Raw genomic sequence first — 23,943 nt, 5'->3', positions numbered from 1 at the left:
AGCCTTTCCTAGGAAATCAGTGGGAGAGTCTGTAGGCCCTTGGGTCACTTCATTCACCTTAGACAAATTTGTTGGGCACTGAGTGAATAGCTGCCTGAAGATCATCCATCAGAGTCTGGTGAAAGCGGTTAAGGGGCACCCTACCTTCAGTGGTGTTGGGATCCCAGTCCAGTCACATGGAAGAGAAGACCTCATCAATAACATTAGGGTTCTCCTTGAGGTGGCCATTGGCACCCAATACTAATTTCTTGGCTTCCCTTCTGATTCTTTCATGTTCTTCTGTGGTGAAGAGGGTCTGCAAGAGTTGCTAACAGTCCTCCCATGTGGGCTCATGGGTATAGAAAACTGTCTTGAGAAGGGATATCAGGAAACCTGCATTAACTCAGATTTAGGTTTAGCAATAAGAATGGGGATGCTGAGGAATCAAACCTAGGTCTTAGGCTTCATAGGTAAGCACCTTAGCCATTAAGCCATCATTTACTTGATGCCCCCCCCCCCCGCTCTTTATCATCTGTTTATATCCTGATATACATTTTAGGTAAGTCTGGTGTTTTCCTTATGTAAGGAGTTTGTAACTTGATCAAGTACCTTGACTCAGTTTACCTATTTAACCTTTTGTCTACTGAGAAATTTTACCTAACATATGTGACTTTAGGTATTCAAAAGAGAAGAACTATAAAGAGAAACAAAGTTATATGCCATTTATCATTCCCTTTTCCTTATCAGAGACAATTGGCCAATTTGTTTCTGGACAGGGTCAGGGGGACACATGGCTTAAACTTGCATGGGATCTGAGATAAAGGGGAGAGTCATCCCTTTTTCCAGAGTCCAGTGTGCCATGACTTTAAGTAGCATATAACAGTAAGCAAGAGCAAAAGGAAACAACAAAGCAGAGAGCTAAGCATCCTGACATTCCTTGTCTTACTCTGAAGATTCTTTAACCCAGAACTTTATTTTATCCATTTGTTATACATAAAGATTATAGGGTCTTGTCTATGTCTAACCTGGTTAGACCTCCAAGGAATATGAATTACATGTGTGCTTATGACTTTGTGACCCACCTAGCTTCAGACATCACCTGTGTCTAACACAAACTGAATTTACATTAAGTCTATATACTTATATAAAACTTGTCAAGCATCCTTGAAAGTCTGAAAACAGTTGAAAATTCTTTTAACTTCAGGAATCATGCTTAGGTTTAGCCTAAAAATTATCTTTCTGTTTCTCCTTAAAGGAAATTACTCTTAGGCAAAATTTGATCTTTTTAGATCTCTTACATCCTTTTTGCATACACACATCTTTATCCACATACTTTAACATTCTGATCTAAATTCTACTCAAAAGCATTTTTAGCAAGCATTCAATGTCCAACATTGAAAAATATCTTCCCAGTTCCTTCAGGCATTTCATCTCAACCCATAAATAGCTATCTTTCTTATAAGGCTATTAAGAAAAACTACATCAAATTGATTAATCTTATTACCCACTGACAAAGAAGGAAGTAATCTGGCTTCAAAGATTTAGCCATCTTATTTTTGGAAGTTTTAGAGAAAAAGCCTTCCTTAGTATTTAGGTCATAAAAAAATCTCTACCTGACAACTTGACTTGCTTGATAACACCAATATATATACACTCAGATTTCATATATCCCATTGATTTGGGATAGCTCCTATTAATGAACTCCATGTAATATACTTTCTATGAATACAGGAAAAACATAACAACCATTTTGGGGATAATCTTTATCAATACCTCTAACACATTTAGAAATGCTTTTATTGGGAATAACTAAGGCAAATTTTTGTTTCTCTCTTGAGGCAGGCCAGTTGTCTCCTCCTTTTAAGTAACAGGACATTATAATCTTTAAAAATACTTGGCAAATTATGAGTCACCACCTCAAAGAGAATTTTGTTGTTTTTAATAATCATCTATGTAAGTTGAAGTTGACCTAGAACATAAACTCAATAATTATATTTATGAGATCATGTAAGAAAATATAGCTTTGGGGCTGGAGAGATGGCTTAGTGGTTAAGCGCTTGCCTGTGAAGCCTAAGGACCCTGGTTCAAGGCTCGGTTCCCCAGGTCCCACGTTAGCCAGATGCACAAGGGGGCGCACGCGTCTGGACTTCGTTTGCAGAGGCTGGAAGCCCTGGCGCACCCATTCTCTCTCTCTCCCTCTATCTGTCTTTCTCTCTGTGTCTGTCGCTCTCAAATAAATAAATAAAAAATTTTTTTAAAAAAAAAAAGAAAATATAGCTTTGTTTACATAAACTTTTGGCTTGCCCTAGGCCTTAGTTAAATCTGACTTTTAAAGACAAAAAACTAAAAACTTGAAATAAATCAAATGCAAACAAAAACTTTAGGAGAGACCTTTTGGACTATTTGGATTAATAAAGAAACCAAAAGGTGTCTGTTTCAATCAGGTTCATATTGCTGGTAGAAATCACCCAACCAAGGGCAGCTTGAAGGAAAAAAAAAAAAAAAGGAGGTTTATTTTGGCTTACAGGATAGAGGGGGAAGCTCCATGATGGCAGGGAAAATGAAGGCATGAGCAGAGGGTAGATATCATCCCCTGGCCAATGTCAGGTGGACAACAAGAACAGGAGAGTGTGCCAACACTGGCATGGAGAATACTGGCTATAACACCCATAAGCCTGCCCCCAACAAGACACTGCTTCCAGAAGTCATTTATTCCAAAAACTCCATTAACTAGGAATCTAGCATTTAGAACATCTAAATTTATGGGGACACCTAAATAAAACTACCACGGTGTCTATAAACAATGTCTTCTTTGCTTAAAGCCCAATCAAAAGAGGAAATATCAGGTGCAGTTTGAATTCAAATTATGTACTTTTTTTTTTTTTAGCAACATGGAAGTTTTATTTGGATATGGATTTTAAACTGTCAATACAATTGCCAAGATGCTACACAAAACTTTTCCATTCTTTTGAACTTTTACAAACATTTCCTACATAATTCAACACATAACAGAGAAATGGTACATTTTTTTTGCATTTTGAATACAATGGAAAAACAAGTATGTATGTGTATATATATATATATATATATATATATATATATATATATATATATATATATATATATTTTTTTTTTTTTTTTTTTTTTTTTTTGGTTTTTCAAGGTAGGGTCTCACTCTGGTCCAGGCTGACCTGGAATTCACTATGTAGTCTCAGGGTGGCCTTGAACTCATGGCGATCCTCCTACCTCTGCCTCCCGAGTGCTGGGGTTAAAGGCGTGCGCCACCACACCCAGCTTTTTTTTTTTTTTTTTTTTTTTTTTTTACAAATTTTAACTAATAAACAGTATGCAGGTTGACAGTTTAAGTTGACAAGAGAGAAATTACCTAACATCAGAATTTACTCAGCATCAGCCACTTCCATGACCAAATGTTATTCTGATAAAACTTGCTGTCCATCAGACTTCTGGTATAAACTGTAGTACTGCTCCTCACACCTGCGTTCTTCACAATTTACAAAATATGAAAAGTGGGAGAAAACATTTGAAAAATCAAACACCCTCAGAGTTCATTATAAGTAGGAGTATTTGTGATGGAATTTCTTTCCAAGCATTTAGAAGTCACCCAAGCTGAATAAACCTATTTTCAATTGGAACACTTTTGTCCAACAGAGGAGCTGAAAACCAAACTCAAGTGTTTAGGGTGGGCTGGGATATTCAACCTTTTCTTGAAAATTGTCTTAAAAAAATACCAACAATAATAGATTCACTAAATTGATTTTAAAAATCATAATACATTTCTTACAAAAGAGCATTATATTCTGCACACTGCTCTGAACAAATGCCAGGGACTTGTGAACTATTACTTTCCTCCCTCACCCCCTTTAAATGTTTACAGCGACCACAAAGAAAGGTGTTCAAAATAATTACAAGGGGGGAATTTTTTTAATCCACCAACAATGAACAAAATTCACTCACTCTGCCAGGCGTGATGGTACACGCCTTTAATCCCAGCACTCAGGAGGCAGAGGTAGGAGGATCCCCACAAATTCGAGGCCACCCTAAGATTACATAGTGTATTCCAGGTTTGGGCTAGAGTGAAACCCTACCTCGGAAAAGAAGAAAAGAAAAAAAGTTCACTCACTCTGCTGCTGTTTAAAATTTTCAATTTTAGTTTTCAAATGCTCTCCCCACAACCCTGTTTATAAGGAATTAAAAACATTACATCTAGTGAGCAGCAAAGATTTCACTATACCTCAAATGCAGAACACCTAGGAAGCAGAGAAATGTTGCCTTTTTAAACAGAAGCAGATAAAAATATAAAAGATGCAGGACTCCCTCAGTTCTTCACTAGTCTTAGAAAAACATTCCAAAATTCTGCATCATACTATTCTGTGGCAAATACTCTGCATTCTGTATCTGGTCCTGTGTTCCTGTAACAGCAATGATCTGATCGTCAGATCCTTCTAAAGGTTCATCAATTTTGATGGAAGCTCAATACTCATGGTGGATTTGCTTAAAATGCTGGCCACCTTTTCCAATTGCAAATCCAGCCAAAGCTTTGGGAATAGTTACTTGTGTAGTAATAATAGGTCCACCAAGATCACCGTAACAGCCACGACCCCCTACATAGGGATAATCATATCTTGACCCACCCTGTGGTTCATAAGCTATTTGCCATTCTGATGGGCTCCATGTATCTATTGCAGAGTCCCAAGTTTCATCAGCACTGAAACCAACCATGCCATCATAGTGGTCTCCAGGTCTTCCTCTTCTGTCATAGACCATTATATCTCTTCCTGTACATGTTGGTGGTGGTGGAAGAGGAAGATTCCAAGCTCTGCTACCACCCTGGCCACCATAGCCAGGAGGTGTAGGAGGAGGTCCTCGATAAGAGCTCATGTCATCATAATCACTTCTAAAGGGAGGCTTGGGATGCACACCCTGACCAGGAGACATTCTGTCAAAACCACCTGCTCCTTGCATGGGAAATCCCACAGGACATCCACAGAGGTCATCAAACATCACTGTAAAACCACCATAATCATAGGTTTCAGTGTAAAAGTTAGGATCATAAGGTTGTGCACAATCTTTGATGGGAGACTCAAATATGAGAGACCAGAAAGAAATAACACGTAACTAATTAAACAATGACACTGCCATTGTGGGATAAACCATTGTGAACAGAGGAGGATCCCGGGCTCGGCTCAGATAAGGAACTAACTGATTAAAGTGCCAACCTTTGCTTCTGTAACTCATGCTCGCTTGCTCAACAGGACATTCCAGAAATACTTAGCTCTGGGGGCCGCCGGCCCCTTGCAAAAGATAGGATCTGCAAGCAGTCTGCTGACCAGAGATGAGCAACTAGAAATGTTCCCGTGCGTGCCTTCTTGGAACCAATCATTTTAAAAGATGCTATGTGATGTAACCCTTTTGTCCCCTTCCCACTCTTTTCCTTTATAAACCCCTACTTTTAGAAGGTCGAGGATCTCTCCCACTCCATGCGTCGGTCTGTGTGGATTGAGTCCCTGCTTAAGCTTGACATTAAAAGAAACCTGTTGCTTTTACATTCAAGTGTCTCGGCTTCTGTGGTGGTCCTCTAGGTGACTCCTGGGTGACCGGGGGTCTTGGCTCCTGGTCAGGGGTCATGGCACAACATCTTGGGGGCTCATCTGAGAACTTGAGACCCCGAAGGTTTCTTCTCTGACCGGCCGGGTGAGTAACTGAGCGCTCCTTTTCCTTTTCTTTTTCTTCCCTTTTACTTTCAGTTTGCTGGCAAGCCGCATTCATGGTATTTGTAATCCTGTAATTTTGGACAGGTCTTATATCCCTGGTGGACGCACTGTAAGGGCAGACCTGGAGGAGGCTTGAGACATCTTGCCCCCTGATTTGAGTAGGGACCCTGTCCTGGAGGACAGAGCCACCCTACTTGGGAGACCAGCTCCCATTCGTACTGTGTTTGGTATTGTTGAGCCGTCCCTTAAAGACACAGACTCGTTTGACCATCACGGATTTGGGGAGACCAGCTCCCATTTGTATCGTGTTTGGTATTGTTGAGCTGTCTCTTAAGGACACAGACTCGTTTGGCCATCACAGATTTGAATTTAGCTCTGAAGTGCACATAACTCTCTATTGGGCCCTCTGTGTTTGTGTTGTACTTGTATGTCTGTGTGTTACGTTCACCCTGATCCTACGGACGCTTTTCCCTGGACGTTTATAACGTGGGACAGACACCTTCTTCTCCTCTAGGACTCTGTCTGGCACACTGGAAGGATGTCAAAAGTGTCGCCCGAGAGAACGGAATAGCTGTTAAGAAAGGCAAATGGATCATGCTCTGTACCTCTGAGTGGCCCACCTTTAATGTAGGATGGCCACCAGAGGGAACTTTTCACCTGAATACAATATTAGAAGTTGAAAAAATTGTTTTTCGTCCTAGGAGTGGACACCCTGACCAAATTCCTTATATTGTGACCTGGAGAAATTTGATAGAAGAACCTCTTCCTTGGATAAAGACCTTCGTTCCTCCCCTACCCCTTTCTTCACAGGTGTTGGCCGCCTCCCCTAAAAGAGATACCAAGCCCACTGCAGAGGTGACGGCCCCCATCCTCACAGGAGGAAACGAGGAAATTGACATCTTTACTCCCCCCTATGTACCTCCTCCCAACCCTAATCCTCCCCAACCTCCATTAGAGGCCCCAGCCCCAGCCAGCCTGCCTCCAAATCCACAGGGACCAGCTCAGGCTACACGGAGCTGGAGGGCAGCTACCTCACAAGTCCCTGACCAGACAGTGGCTCTACTGCTCCACCCTGCTGGACCCATTGATGCGGATGGGAATCAGCCCTTTCACTATTGGCCTTTTGCCACCAGTGACCTGTACAATTGGTGTTCTCAGAATGCTCGCTTCTCTGAGAATCCTAGGGGACTGACTAATCTGTTAGAAACTGTGCTCTTCACTCACCAGCCCACCTGGGATGATTGTCAGCAGCTCCTACAGGTTTTGTTCACCACTGAGGAGCGAGGCAGGATCATTGAAAGTGCCTGCAAACTCGTTCCAGGGCCTACAGGAGATCCCACCACTGACCCTGCCATAATAAATGGCAGTTTCCTGACTACCCGCCCCACCTGGGACTAAAATATGGCACAAGGTAGGGAGAGGCTCCTGATCTATCGCCGGACTCTGTTAGCAGGTCTCAGGGCAGCAGCAAGAAAGCCTGCAAATATGTCCAAGGTATATGATGTCAGACAGGGACCAGATGAGAGTCCAGCCGCTTACCTAGAAAGACTCCAAGAAGCCTTCCGTAGATGCACTCCATATAAGCCTGAGTCAGGGGAAGCGGCTACCATTGTCATGTTTGCTTTTATTAATCAGGCCGCCCCTGATATTAAGAAAAAGTTACAGTCATTAGAAAGGCTAGGAGAAAAAATATTAGGGACTTAGTAGCAGTGGCGGTAAAGGTCTTTGATAAAAGAGAAAGCATAGAGGAAAAAGAAATTAAATGAGAAAGGAGACAGGAAAGAAATTTAACTAAGATCTTAGAACTACAACAGACCAAGCATCATCAAAATCTTAAGGAAATTCTGGCTGCCACTGGAAATCTCACCACCCAGGACACCACTTGCATGAGGAGACCCCATTGGAGGGGAGACAATAAAGGAACAAAATCTAAGGTAAGAAAGAATCAATGTGCATACTGTAAGGAGGAAGGACATTGGGTCCAAGATTGTCCCAAAAATAAACAATGGACTAATATCCTGGCAGCCAGTCAAGAAGACAGTGACTGAGGGGGACAGGGCTCAGTTCCCCTCCCTGAGCCCAGGCTAACCCTTGATGTGGAGGGGAAGAAAATAACTTTTATGGTGGACACTGGGGCAGAGAATTCGGTACTATTACAAGCAGAGGGGCCCATGACAAAGAAAACTACCTGGGTCCAGGGAGCCACAGGCACCAAACCTTACCAATGGACAACTAGGAGGACTGTTAATTTAGGCACCAACCAGGTGACCCACTCCTTCCTGGTCATACCTGAATGTCCATATCCATTGTTGGGACGTGACTTGTTATCTAAAATGAAAGCCCAGATATCCTTTTCAGAACAGGGGGCACAAGTTTCTGCCATGGGTGGATCTTCACCCAAATTAAAGGCTACATTAGCCCAAATTCTTGTAACTACTAGTCTAACAGAAGAATACAGGCTTTTCCAAAAACATGCAAAGGAGGGGGAACTTTTAGATTCTTCCTGGTTGATGGAATATCCACAAGCTTGGGCAGAAACTGGTGGGATGGGATATGCACAACACAGGCCCCCCCATACTGGTGGAACTAAAACTCGGAGCCACACCAGTTATGGTATGACAATACCCAATGCCAATGGAGGCCAAACAGGGGATCACCCCCCACATCAGACGGCTCCTCCAGTTGGGGGTCCTAAAGCCAGTCCAGTCAGCTTGGAACACTCCCCTCCTACAAGTGAAAAAGCCTAACTCAAATGACTACCGCCCAGTCCAGGATCTGAGGGAAGTAAATAAAAGAACAATGGATATCCACCCAACAGTTCCTAATCCTTATACTTTGTTGGGAAGCCTAACACCTCAGCTCATTTGGTATACTGTCCTGGACTTAAAAGATACATTCTTTAGCCTACCCTTAGCCCCACAGAGCCAACCATACTTCGCTTTTGAATGGCATGATCCAGACATTGGAATCAATGGCCAACTCACCTGGACTCGGCTGTCTCAAGGATTCAAAAACTCTCCTACAATCTTCGATGAGGCTTTACATGAAGATCTCTCAAACTTCTGGGTACGTAACCCAGGACTTACTCTGTTACAATATGTGGATGATCTTTTAATAGGAGCAGTCAGCAAAGAGATATGCCTGGCGGGAACCAGAGACCTCCTACAGACGTTGGGCAATCTGGGATACCGGGCCTCTGCTAAAAAGGCCCAGATCTGCAAGCAGCGGGTGACATACCTGGGATACATCCTCCGGGATGGGCAACGCTGGCTGTCAGATGCCCGGAAAGAGACTATTCTCCGATCCCAACACCAACCTCACCCAGGCAAGTTAGAGAATTCCTTGGCACAGCAGGCTTCTGCCGTCTGTGTATCCCTGGATTCGTGGAACTGGCAAAACCTCTATATGAAGCCACCAAGGAAAACCAGCCTTTCCAATGGACAGATCATCACCAACAAGCTTTTGATGACTTAAAGGTACGCCTTCTAGAAGCCCCGGCCCTAAGCCTCCCTGATGTGACTAAGCCATTTATGCTCTTCATAGATGAACATAATGGGATAGCAAAGGGAGTCCTCGCCCAAAGCTTAGGACCCTGGCGGCGCCCTGTTGCCTACTTGTCAAAGAAACTGGACACTGTAGCAGCAGGGTGGCCCCCATGTCTGAGGATTATAGCTGCCACAGCCCTTCTAGTCAAGGATGCAGACAAGATGACTTTGGGGCAAAACCTTACGGTTGCCACCCCTCACGCCATTGAGGGAGTGCTAAAGCAACAGCCGGACCGCTGGCTCAGCAACGCCCGCATGGTCCACTATCAGACTCTGCTCCTGAATCCAGCCAGAATAACTTTCCAGATGCCCATTACTCTGAACCCCACCACTCTGTTGCCTGATCTGGACTTGGAGATGCCTCTCCATGACTGTGTGGAGATACTGGCTCATGTGTACAGCATAAGGCCAGATCTCAAGGACACCCCCCCCCTCAAAGACGCTGAAGTAACCTGGTTTACAGATGGCAGCAGCTTCATCCAGGATGGACACAGGTACGCGGGGACCGCAGTCACGTCGGGGACAGATGTCATTTGGGCAGAGTCTCTTCCAGCAGGCACATCAGCCCAAAAGGCAGAACTTATAGCCCTCACCAAAGCCTTACAACTAGGGGCTAATAAAAAACTAAACATATATACGGACAGCCGTTATGCATTTGCTACAGCACACATCCATGGAGCAATATACAGAGAGAGGGGGCTCTTGACAGCTAAAGGAAAAACCATTAAAAACAAGCAAGAGATCCTAGATCTGCTCCAAGCCCTCTGGGGCCCTACACAGGTGGCTATCATTCACTGTCCAGGACACCAAAAAGGGGATGGACTAATTCCCCAAGGAAACAACTTAGCTGACCAGACAGCCAAACGTGTGGCCCTGGCAACTAGGATAGCCCCTGTCCTGGTAGACCCCGGAGGCAGAAAACTTCCACATGTTCCAAAATACACCTCAGAAGACTTAACATGGATTAAACAATTAAAAGGAGCCCAACAGTCTGATGACTGGTGGAAAACAGAGGATGGCCGCCTGATTCTACCTCAAAGATTGGGACAGAGAATTCTAAAAAAGATCCACCATTCTTCCCATCTAGGAATCAAGCGGATACAGGAGTTACTGCATAACTCCCACCTCAAAATAAAAAATGCCAGTCAGATCATTGAGCAAATTGTATCTAATTGCCAGCCTTGCTGTATGACTAATGCTACAGCTCTTCCCTCCAATCCAGGAACCAGACTGAGAGGAACCTGACCGGGAGCCTATTGGGAATTAAACTTTACTGAAATTAGGACTGGAAAAACAGCATATAAGTATCTCCTAGTGTTTATAGATACATTTTCAGGCTGGGTAGAAGCCTTCCCTACAAAAACAGAGACTGCGCAGGTGGTTGCTAAGAAGATACTAGAAGAGATATTGCCCAGGTATGGCTTCCCAATCTCTCTAGGTTCAAACAACGGACCAGCTTTCATATCTCAGGTAAGTCAGGGAATAGCCACTGCACTGGGGACCAATTGGAAGTTGCACTGTGCTTATTGCCCTCAGAGTTCAGGACAGGTAGAAAGAATGAATAGAACTCTAAAAGAGACCTTGACTAAATTAGCTTTAGAGACCAGCGCTGACTGGGTGTCTCTCCTTCCCTTTGCTTTGTTCCGAATTCGGAACTCCCCATATCATATGTGTCTGACCCCTTTTGAGATAATGTTTGGAGTGCCGCCTCCTATTATCCCAAGCCTCCAAATTGACCTTCTAGAACAAATGGATGACCAGGACCTAATTCGCTCTTTAAAGCGTTTACAGCTCACTCACAAAGAGATCTGGCCACATTTAAGGGCTGTATATGAGACTGTTGCTCCCCCAAAACCCCACAGGTTCCAACCAGAAGAAAAAGTACTCATCAGAAGATACCAACGGAAGTCCTTAGAACCCAGATGGAAAGGCCCCTACATCGTGCTGATGACCACTCCCACAGCCATAAAGGCATCACATCACGGATCCATTGGACCCACGTAAAGCAGCTTCCCTGGCAAGCTGGAGACACATGGACGAGCCATCCTGACCCAGAGGACCCACTGAAGCTCCGCCTCCACCGGAAAGACCCAAATTGAAACAAGTACTGATACTGTTACTTACTGTTTGCTTAATTAATAGCCAGGTTTGCTGGGCTGCTAGAAACCCTCATCTCCCACATAACATTTTCTGGCAGATCATCACCCCTAGTTCCAAACAGGTGGTAATGCAAACTTGGGAAACACATCCCCCCGGAACTTCTGACTTTAGGCTTAAGTGCCCTTTTTAAGCAGGACCCCCATCACCAAGGCAGGATAGGAATCTCAGGATGTGGAACTCATACTGCCATGCAAACCTTACAGGGCACCTGCTTTTATGTATGTCCAGTCCCCACAGATAGGAGGAAAATCTCAAAATGTGGGGGAGAAGCAGATTTTTATTGTAAAGCATGGGGATGTGAACAGACTGGGACTTGTTCTTGGGTAAAGCCATCCCCCTCGAGCCTCATTAAGATCCAAAGAAGCAAGGCCACTCAATGTACCCCGAGGCAACCTACATGTAATCCCATTGTTGTTTCCTTTACTGAAGCAGGATAAAAGGAGACAAAATGAGATGCAGGGATTACTTGGGGATTGCGACTCTACCAGTCAGTATATAACAATGGAGTCCTGTTCACCATTCTCTTAAAAATTACACCCCTACAGCCACCCCAGGCTATAGGGCCCAATAAGGCTTTAACTCAAGCCGCACCGGTCAAACCCCTTGCCCCACATAATAACACCAGGACCCTACCTTCTTCAAAGCCCCATCCCCCCCCCATCACAAGCCTATAAAATGACAACACAAAAACCTCCAGGGAGGCCTGCCAAAGACATAGAAAGAAACCCTAGCAGGGATTTAATGCAAGAAGAAGAACATAACCCTCTTCTCTCACTCTTAGACTCTACCTATTGTTTCCTTAACTCCTCTAGACCTGATCTCACCGAATCCTGTTGGTTATGCTATAATGCGAGGCCCCCATTTTATGAAGGGGTCGCAGTCTCAGATTCATATAATGTATCATCAGATATAAACAAATGCAGATGGCAACAGCCAAGAAATATAAAACTTACCCTCCAACAGGTATCCGGACAAGGACTATATGTTACTGGTGCCCAATCTAACTCAATTCCCTCTCCCTTATATGATCAGACCATTTTTCTCAATGCCTCTTCCTCCTATCTTATTCCCTCTGAAGACTCTTGGTGGGTTTGCAATACAGGGCTCACACCCTGCATTAATGCAGCCATGCTAACCACTGCTGAGGATTCCTGTGTTCAGGTACAATTAATCCCTAAAATAACCTACTACTCAGCTGAAGAGATGAACTGCTATCTGGGTGTAGACTTAATCAGAACAAAGAGAGAGCCGATTACTGCCCTAACCGTTAGTTTACTACTAGGTTTGGGACTTACAGGAGCAGGAATGGGAAAAACTCCCATAGTGACTCAGAATCAACAGTACACCGACTTCAGAATAGCAATAGACTCAGACACCCAAGAATTAGAAAAGTCAATCTCCCATTTACAAGAGTCACTTACTTCCCTAGCGGAGGTAGTTCTTCAAAATAGAAGGGGCTTAGATTTACTCCTTCTATAACAAGGGGGACTATTTCAAGCTTTAGGAGAAGAATGTTGCTTCTATGTTGATCATTCTGGAGTAATTAAAAGATCAATGACTAAAATAAGGGGGGGATTAGAGAAGCGGCAACATGAACGCATACTTCAAGAAGGATGGTTTGAATCATGGTTCAATCGCTCCCCCTGGTTTACTACCTTGATATCCACCCTCCTAGGACCCCTACTCATCCTACTACTATTGCTTACTTTTGGCCCCTGTATTTTACATAAGCTGGTACAGTTTATGAAACAATGGCTAGACACCATCCAATTGATGGTACAAAGAAATTACTCCTACCAACCAGTGACAACCAACATAGATACAGGAAACATTTAAACACTCAAATAGGGACCCTAGATAGGCTCCCCAAGACACATAGAGAGGGGGAAATGAGAGACCAGAAAGAAATAACACATAACTAATTAAACAATGACACTGCCATTGTAGGACAAACCATTGTGAACAGAGGAGGATCCCGGGCTCGGCTCAGATAAGGAACTAACTGATTAAAGTGCTGACCTTTGCTTCTGTAACTCATGCTCGCTTGCTCAACAGGACATTCCAGAAATACTTAGTGTTGTGCCACGACCCCTGACCAGGAGCCAAGACCCCCGGTCACCCAGGAGTCACCTAGAGGAACGCCACAGAAGCCGAGACACTCGAATGTAAAAGCAACAGGTTTCTTTTAATGTCAAGCTTAAGCAGGGACTCAATCCACACAGACCGACACAGCGGGAGTGGGAGAGAGCCTCTACCTTTTAAAAGTAGGGGTTTATAAAGGAAAAGAGTGGGAAGGGGGCAAAAGGGTTACATCACATAACATCTTTTAAAATGATTGGTTCCAAGAAGGCACACGCGGGAACATTTCTAGTTGCTCATCTCTGGTCAGCAGACTGCTTGCAGATCCTATCTTTTGCAAGGGGCCGGCGGCCCCCAGAGCTAAGTATTTCTGGAATGTCCTGTTGAGCAAGTGAGCATGAGTTACAGAAGCAAAGGTTGGCACTTTAATCAGTTAGTTCCTTATCTGAGCCGAGCCCGGGATCCTCCTCTGTTCACAATGGTTTGTCCTACAATGGCAGTGTCATTGTTTAATTAGTTACGTGTTATTTCTTTCTGGTCTCTCACTTAGCTCTGGGGGCCTCCGGCCCCTTGCAAAATATAGGATCTGCAAGCAGTCTGCTGACCAGAGATGAGCAACTAGAAATGTTCCCGCGTGCGCCTTCTTGGAACCAATCATTTTAAAAGATGCTATGTGATGTAACCCTTTTGTCCCCTTCCCACTCTTTTCCTTTATAAACCCCTACTTTCAGAAGGTCGAGGCTCTCTCCCACTCCCGCTGCGTCGGTCTGTGTGGACTGAGTCCCTGCTTAAGCTTCACATTAAAAGAAACCTGTTGCTTTTACATTCGAGTGTCTCGGCTTCTGTGGCGGTCCTCTAGGTGACTCCTGGGTGACCGGGGGTCTTGGCTCCTGGTCAGGGGTCATGGCACAACAAAATATAAGATCAAGGATGATCTTTATACACTCTAAAACCCTGTCAGGCTTTCCTCCAATAAGAACTCTGCCCGTGGAATGAGGGCAGCATTCTTGAAAAAGTTTGATTATTGTCTGAGTGTTTTCTCAAAATCACTTGATTTTAGTACCTTTAACTCCGATAATTCCTCCTGCCAGACTCTGATGAATTAACAGTCTCAACTAACAGTCAAAGTCACTGTCACTTCCTTTACAGTGTTAGTAATTAAGCATTCCATAGCATCAGATTCAAGCAGGAACTGGCTGGTTGCAGTGGGTGATGGCAACTGCAGGCCCTCTTCTAAGGTAGGGATGATTTTCTTCAGAATTTCTCCAATTGTTTCAATATCAGCACTGATGCTCAATATGCCCTTGGGACCACTGCTGTCTGTGACTGAAACACTGGCATTGTAGTCTGTAAGAAGTGCCTTAATATTCTTGCCTCCTTTTCCAGTCATTGCTCCAGAATGCTTGCTCTGAAGCAGAATGCATAATTCAATCATCTTATCTGTGTTTCTAGATCATTTAAATGCTTGTTCCTCTTCCATATCCTCTGCAGAGTATTTACCAATTTCACCATTGGTTTCAGCGTTGGGGACGGTTTCCTCTGGTTGTTCAGTTTCTATTTTCTTATATTAAACAGACAGTAACCTAGAGGCCACAAACAAGTGGGGACAGGCAAGACGTGTCTGACATCGGTGCAGCAGAGAAACAGAGGGTAATGTTGTCTGCAGTATATGTACTTATTTTTTTTTTAATTTTATTTATTTATTTGAGAGCGACAGACACAGAGAGAAAGACAGATAGAGGAAGAGAGAGAGAATGGGCGCGCCAGGGCTTCCAGCCTCTGCAAACGAACTCCAGATGCGTGCGCCCCCTTGTGCATCTGGCTAACGTGGGACCTGGGGAACTGAGCCTTGAACTGGGGTCCTTAGGCTTCACAGGCAAGCGCTTAACCGCTAAGCCATCTCTCCAGCCCTATGTACTTATTTTTAATCAAGCAATTTAAAAGTCACATGGTTTAAAATGTGGAGTCAGGCTATCACATCGGAACCTCTTGTCTCAGCTTCCCAAGTAGCTAGGATAATAGGCTTAGCTCATTTTATTGTTTATCTTTTTTTCTAAAAGATCTTTAAAGTGCTTTTAAACAAGTTTTAAAGGAGATTTTTAACAGAATGATTTTGACCCATATCTTCAAAGGCAAGGCCAAGACAAATGAAAACAACACCAAACACAAACATGCTAGCAATAATGGCTCTGCTGACACTGTATGGCTGTCAAATGAAAACTGAGTCAGAAGCAGACCTCCATTCGAAATCTTCAAACAAAGCCAGAAAAGGTCAAGGGCAGTCCCCTTGATCTCTCATCCAGGGGAATTAATTTTGCATCCAGCTTCCCTTTTGGACCTAGAAAAGCATGCAAAACCAGAAAGCCAGAAAATCCAGAAAAAAAAGGAAAAACAAAAAGATAAATGGAAAAAGTACCTCCTGAGGTTTCTTACCCAATAAAGGAGGGGCCATCAGTCCTAGGCAAAAGTTCCCTGTCGATGGCTTGCTATGAACTCCAAAAGCAAGAACATGCAGACAGATGGAGATATGGTTCTTGGGCCAAGATTAGGGGTCTTTTCCCTGGTTCTGTTGCCCTATAGCCAGGGAGGGAGGTCTTGAAATATGGATACCAGATGAGACCCCAAGATGTTATGGGGTTTGGTGTGGCACAAGTAAGACCATTGTCTCGCAGAATGTGAGGCAACGTTTTATTGGGTAAAAAAGAACGTAAAGAAAAAGAAGAAAGTCTGATATACCTGTCTTCATCCCATAATCTTAGTGTAGCCCTGACCTCTTTGGAATGTTAGCTTTTATAGAAAACACACACACACACACACACACACACACACACACACAAATCACAATTCATATGTGACAGTTAAAGATATAAAAGTTAAAAAAAGGAACTTGTAAACAAGTCTGTTGGTCAGTTCCAGGAAGCCTGGGGGATGCAAGGTAGGCCTGTGACCAAGAGTCCCGCTTATCTTAAGGAGTTTGCTCAACAATGCAGGCCCCAGGAAATGCTATTCATCTCAGCAGAGCCTCCTCTTTATCTACTACCCCAATCTGCTTAAACAAGTGTTTTATTTTTTTCTTTTATGAACTCTTACAAGGGAGCAACTTCTATTTTTCTCTAAGCTAAGTTTAAAGAAATGTAGAGAAAGATAGCATTTTTCTCACTTTACAATATTTGTCTGTGTCACCTGTAAATGTCATGCCACATGCTAAAATGTTGTATAAGGTAATAACCAGGCTATAGGCACTAATAGACTTAATATAATCCAGGGAATTATTTCCTTGGTGGCTCAGATAAGCATCATTTTTCTGAAGAGTGGTCTCTGTTCCTGTCCAGCATACAAAAAGGAGCTGAATCTAAAGTTCCTAAGGGCTATACCTGTATTATTAGAACTTAATCTGCAGCAGTTGGAGAAAATTAGTTGCTGTTTATCAATAGCCAAATAACCTTGGGCTATATTTTCTCCATAGAATAGTCAACTTACTTTATTTCTGTTTATAACCTAGCATCTCTGTGACCAACTGAGACATCTGTTGCTCTGGGTTATAATTTTCATAGTTTTTTTTTTTTTTAACTCACAAAATCAGTTAGGATCTTTTGGTTCCTTTTAAACCGTTTAATAGAAAATAAACAAAAGAAGGTACCATACTTGGCAAATCCAAGATAACCTTTTGTCCATGTGTCTATATAATTAAAACAGTTTTATGGCAATCAGCACATACACTTATTTGACAGAATCCTGTACTTACAGTCCATAAATTTCTCCTTCAAGTGCAAGAGAAGTCAGACAAGTGATTGTAAAAGTCAAATAACTCCAGCATTATTGATTCAACATCTCTGTTGGTTTGAGCATTAACCAGGAAAGGTCCATTTGTGAATAAAGGTCCTCTCTCTCTCTCTCTCTCTCTCTCTCTCTCTCTCTGTCTGAAGTGGTGTGGAGAGCTGCGATGTGCCACGCCCTAAAGATGGCGTCGGCTTCCGCCTTCTGCTAGCCCCATAGCGAGCACTCTCTGGGATAAACAAGTCCTTATTTGGCTGAGGCTGCTCAACTAATTCTGCTTCCTTAATCGTGGACCTATCTGCATGGGCCACGTGGCTCAGTAGGGTTGGCTAGTGCAGGACTACTTAGCTTGTGGGTCGGCTCTCCCCGGGGTCAGAAGATTGTTCAAGGTTCCTGAATAAACTGCTTAAAGAAGAGCTCTCGGGTCGCGTCATTCTTGCTGGTCTAGGTGGTCGCGACAAAGTGGAGTTCCTAAAAGGGGGGTGGAAACTAATCTAACTTCTTTGTGAATGTGTGAATGAATGGGTGACTCAGTTCACTTGTGCTTTGAATTTGAGTTTGTAGTCCTACAGCTGGGAATCCTTAAGATCCCTACTAAGGCCACAGGATTTGAGTGGGCTCATTCCACAGTAGTGTAGCAAGCTGCATAAGGTCTCATGGTGGGATTGGAATAGATTCCAATTGCAAGTCGCAAAGTTGAACCTGCTGCAGCCAAATGCTGCTGAAGTTCTTCTGGGACACAGCCACGAGGGCAACTGAATGGCTTCCTTCTCAGGTGGCAACCCATTCCTTTTCCATCATGCATCATGGAGAATGGGAGGGAACATATGGGCTGAAATGAGGAAGTAAGTGATGAATAAAAAAGAACCATAAAGTCAGCAGAGGTTAGACTTTGGTATATTGGATAGGAAGGACCCTTGTCTAAAATGCATGGGGAGATGCAAAGGGGTTCTATCAGGGAGCCTTTGAACTCTTCCAGTTCTTCAGGGTACTGGATCAAATAGATGGAAGGCTACTTTCCCTGACTCACTTAGCCTCCTGTGTCTACTCTCTTCCAATAGAGGTTTGAGCTTGCTGGGAGCTCTGGGTGGGTATTCAACAGCTGAGACATTAGAAACACTTGGAATAAAGAGAGCTTAATAATGGGAGGAAATGCTTCAATGTCTACTGTCGTGAAGTGTATGTTGAAGAATTTTAGAAAAGGATATACTGAAGACTATGGTGCTAATATCACCCCAGGAAAGCTTCATGTTTTATGTGAGCAAGAGTGGTCATATTTTGGAAAAGGATGGCCACCAGAAGGTACCCTGCACATTGTTAAAATTTGAGAGGTCTATGCAATGGTCTCAGCTACCCATCCTGACCAATTTCCATATATAGATTCATGGCTTTCCACAACCCTTGCATTTCCCTATGTATCATAATCTGTACCAATAAAGGGGCAGCTGTAGCATGTTTGTAACTAGGTCTGGTGAAAAGGTTGAGGGAAAGGATGAGTACAGGATAAAGGAGCTAGTTTTCCAAAGGGACCCAGGGAGCTACCACCCTTCCCACCATATATTGTTAGGGCTCTGACAGCACCCCACACTCCATCTAAAACACCAGTCCCCATGCCTGAATCCCTTTACCCTCCACTGCCTGACACACCACATCCACCTGTGTTACCACCACCATTACCACCTTCACCTGAAAAAGTCCTGCCACTGAGCTCTAGGCAACCCACTCTGCTAATCAAACCTGGCATGAGCCACCAGCTCACCAAATGTCCCTTCAAACAATGGCAGGTCCACCTGTAATTAGTCAGGATGGGATTGTGTGACCAGGTTCACCTACAGACTATTACTAACCTTTCAGCATGATGGATCTTCTGAATTTAAAACATACTAGCCCTAGGTACTCAGAAAAGCCACAAACCATGATATAATTGATCGAGATCCACTTTTATATGCAGCAATCTACCTGGGATGATTGTAATCACTAGTGATTACAATCACTTACACTTACTAGTAAGTGACCCTTATCAATACTGACAAAAGAAACTAAGGTCAAACAGAAGCCAGAAATTGGCTGATGGCACAGCAGAATACAGGAAAGACCTGAACTCCTATGTTGAGAGAAAGTTCCCATCTGTGTAACCACGCTGGGGCTTTCACACTCCAGAGGGAAATGCAGCACTTAATGATAATAGAAGCACTATAATGGAAGAACTGAAAGCAGGAGCAAAGAAACCAATGAACTTGTCAAAACTAGCTGAGATTCATCAAAAGCCAGATGAATCACCCACTGAATTCTGTGAGAGATTATGTGAAACTTTCCTGATACACACACTTCAGTGCAGAAGCCCCTGAAAGCCAGTGAATGATTGTCATTGTGCTTGTCATGCAGGCTCAACCCTATATATGATGGAAGCTACAAAAGTTGGATGGATTTGCTGCAATGACAATTACACAACCAAAAGATGTTCCAAATAAGGTATTTGTAAATTGCAAGCAAGAAGTTGAATGAGGGACATCCGGCTAAGATGGCAGCATAAGAAACCACACCAAAGCAGCATAGGGAAGAAAAAGGCAAAATAAATACATAAAAAAGAGCAAAATACACTCTTCTACTAAAAAGTGAGGTGTATAAGAATATTTGAAGACAAAATCAGCTCTACAGAAAATATTGGAGAGGATCCTCCAATCCATGCCAATGAGAAAGAAAAGCACACTTACAAGGAACCTGGAAAAACAAACCATACTCAAATACTAGTTAATACAAGAGAGCAAATGTAAAACTGGAAGAACTACAAAACAAGACAAATGGCAAAAATAAATACACACCTTTCAATAATAACTCTTAATATCAATGACCTCAGTGCTCCAACCAAAAAACATAGGTTTGCAGACTGGGTTGAAAAGCAGGATCCTTCAATTTGTTGCCTTCAAGGAACTCATCTTTCTACAAAAGATGGACAGTATCTTAGGGTGAAAGGTTGGAAAATGGTGTTTCAAGCAAATGGGCCTAGAAAACAAGCAGGGGTTGCTCTTCTAATATCTGACAAGGTAGACATCAGTGCAAAATTAGTTAGGAAAGATAAGGAAGGTCACTTAAAGGCACACTACAACAGGAGGGACATTACAGTCCGAAACATATATGCACCTAACATGGGGGCTCCCAACTTCATCAAACAACTGCTATTAAAACTAAAGTCACAGGTAACACCAAACACAGTTGTAGTGGGTGACTTCAATACCCCACTCATAAATTGAAAGGTCATACCAGAAAAAAATCAATAGAGATGCATCTGGACTAAATGAGGTCATAGAACAAATGAACCTAACAGATATATACAGGACATTTCATCCAAATGCTAAATTCTTTTCAGCAGCACATGGGAACAGTCTCTAAAATAGACCACATATTAAGACACAAAACAAATCTTCACAAATACAGGAAAACTGAAATAATTACTTATCACAATGGGATCAAACTACAAATCAATAGCATGAAAAGATACAAAGCATACACAAAATTATGAAAACTAAACAATATACTATTAAATGATGAATGGGTCAATGAAGAAATCAAGAAGAAAATCAACAAATTCATAGGGTCAAATGATAATGAGAACACAACATACCAAAACCATTGGGACATAATGAAGGCAGTCCTAAGAGGGAAATTTATAGCTTTAAGTGCCTATATTAAGAAATTAGAAAGGTTGCAAGTAAACAACTTAATGCTTCACCTTAAATCCTTGGAAAAAGAAGAATAAGGCAAACTGAAAATCAGTAGTTAGGAAGAAATAATAAAGATTAGGGCAGAAATTAACGAAATAGAAGCAAAAAAAAAAAAATCCAAAGTAGCAATGAAACAAAGACTTGGTTCATTGAAAGGATAAACAAAATTGATAAACATTTAGCAAAGCTGACCAAAGGGAAGAGAGAAGAGACACAAATTAATAAAAGTAGAGATGAAAAAGGCACCATCACAACAGACACCAGAGAAATTAAAAAAGTCATAGAGACACACTGTAAGAACATATACTCATTAAGTTTGAAAATCTGAAAGAAATGGATAACTTCCTTGATTCATATGACCTACCTAAATTAAATCAAGAGGAGATTAACCACTGCAATAGACCAGAACAAGTATGGAGATCCAAGCAGTTATCAAAAGTCTCCCAACTAAAAAAAGTCCAGGCCCAGATGGATTCACTTGTGAATTTTACCAGACCTTCATGGAAGAACTAACACCAATGCTTCTTAAGCTTTTCCATAAAATGTGAAAAGAAGGAATCCTACCAAATTCTTTCTACGAAGCCAACATCACCTTGATACCAAAACCAGGCAAAGACAGAACAAAAAAAAGAAAGAAAGAAAGAAAGAAAGAAAGAAAGAAAGAAAGAAAGAAAGAAAGAAAGAAAAGAAAATTACAGACCAATCTCTCTAACAAACATAGATGCAAAAATTCTCAACAAAATATTGACAAACAGAATACAAGAGTATATCAGAAAGATCATTCATCCCAACCAAGTGGGCTTTATCCCAGAGATGCAGAGATGGTTCAACATATGCAAATCTATAAATGTAATACATTATATAAATGGACTGAAGGACAAAAATCACATGATCATCTCATTAGATGCAGAAAAAGCATTTGATAAAATCCAGCATTCCTTCACAAGAAAAGTACTATCAAGACTAGGAATAGATGGATCATATCTCAGCCTAATAAAGGCTACTTATGACAAGCCTACAGCCAACATAATACTAAATGGAGAAACTCTGGAAGCTTTTCCACTAAAATCAGGAACAAGACAAGGGTGTCCACTGTCTCCACTTTTATTTAACATAGTAGTGGAAGTCTTAGCCATAGCAATAAGGCAAGAGACACACATAAAAGGGATACAAATTGGAAAGGGAGAGATCAAGTTATCATTATTTGCAGATGACATGATTCTATACATAAAGGACCCTAAAGACTCTGCCAGCAAACTCTTAGAGCTAATAAACATCTATAGCCATGTAGCAGGATTCAAAATAAATACCAGAAATCAGTAGCCTTCCTATATACTAACAACAAACACACAGAGGATGAAATCAGATAATCACTCCCATTCACAATTGCATAAAAAAAATAAAGTACCTTGGAATAAAACTAAGGAAATGAAGGATCTCTACAATGAAAACTTTAAACCATTCAAGTGAGAAATTGCAGAAGACACTAGGAAATGGAAAGACATCCCTTGTTCTTGGATCAGAAGAATCAATATTGTGAAAATGGCAAACTTACCAGAAGCAATTTGCACATTTAATGCAATACCCATCAAAATTCCAATGGTGTTCTTCACAGAAATAGAAAAAACAATCCTAAAATTCATTGGAAGCACAAAAAAATCTCAAGTACCTAAAACATTATTGAGCAACAAAAATAAGGCTGGTGGTATCACCATACCTAATTTTAACCTATATTACAGAACCATTGTTACAAAAATAGTGTGGTACTGGAAAAAAAATAAAAAAACAGATGTGTAGATAAATTGAACTGAATAGAAGACTCACATATAAGTGGGGGTAGCTATACCCACTTGATATTCGATAAAAATGCCAAAAATATTCAGTGGCAAAAAGACAGCCTCTTCAACAAATGGTGCTGGAAAACCTGGATATGTATCTGTAGAAGAATGAAAATAGATGCTTCTCTCTCTCCATGCACAAGAATTAAGTCCAAATGGATTAAAGACTTTAATATTAGACCTGAAACTCTGAAATTGTTAGAGGAAAAGGTAGGGAAAACCCTTCAACATATTGGTCTTGGCAAAGACTTTCTGAATATAACCCCAATTGCTCAGGCAATAAAACCACATGTTAACCTTTGGGACCTCATGAAACTACAAAGATTTTGTACTGCAAAGGACACTGTGAATAAAGCAAAAAGGCAAACAATAGAACAGGGAAAAATCTTTGCCAGCTATATATCTGTATATCTAGGATATACAAATAACTCAAAAAATTAAATAATAATAATGATAATAATAAAAATGAACTATGGAACTAAATAGAAAATTATCAAAAGAAGAAATACAGATGGAAGATAAACATCTGAAAAGATGTCCTACGTCCCTAGTCATCAAGGAAATGCAGATTAAAACTACACTGAGATTCCATCTTACTCCTGCCAGATTGGAAACCACCATGAAAACAAATGACCGTAAATGGTGGCAAAGATGCAGAAAAAGAGGAACACTGTTGGTGGGAATGCAATCTGGTCCAGCCATTGTGGAAATCACTGTGGAGTTCCTGAGACAGCTAAAAATAGATCTACCATATGTCCCAGCTATAGCACTCCTAAGCATAAATCCTAAGGACTCGTCTCACTACCTTATACATACTTGCTCAACCATGTTTATTGCCACTCTATTCACAATAGTTGGGAAATGGAACCAGCCTAGATGTCCCTCAACTAATGAATAGATAATGATGATGTGGCACATTTACACAATGGAGTTCTACTCAGCACTTAAGAAAAATGACGTTATGAAATTTGCAGGAAAATGGAAGGATTTGGAAAGGATTATACTAAGTGAGGTAACCCAGGCCCAGAAAGCCACACATTGCATGTTTTCTCTCATATGTGGATCCTAGCTATAGATGATTGGACTTCTGTGTGAGTAGGAAGAAAACTCA

The 23,943-nt window shown here is 42.0% G+C and overlaps 1 pseudogene; it reads right to left on the bottom strand.

Moving 5' to 3' along the window:
• Nucleotides 1-4,332: 4,332 nt before the first annotated feature.
• LOC101605240 lies at nucleotides 4,333-15,062 on the bottom strand (annotated as a pseudogene).
• Between the last annotated feature and the right edge of the window lie 8,881 nt (nucleotides 15,063-23,943).

Source organism: Jaculus jaculus, chromosome 10 (genome assembly GCF_020740685.1).
Source record: "Jaculus jaculus isolate mJacJac1 chromosome 10, mJacJac1.mat.Y.cur, whole genome shotgun sequence".
Classification (NCBI taxonomy): Eukaryota; Metazoa; Chordata; class Mammalia; order Rodentia; family Dipodidae; genus Jaculus; species Jaculus jaculus.
This window is presented reverse-complemented; position numbering and strand designations above follow the sequence as displayed.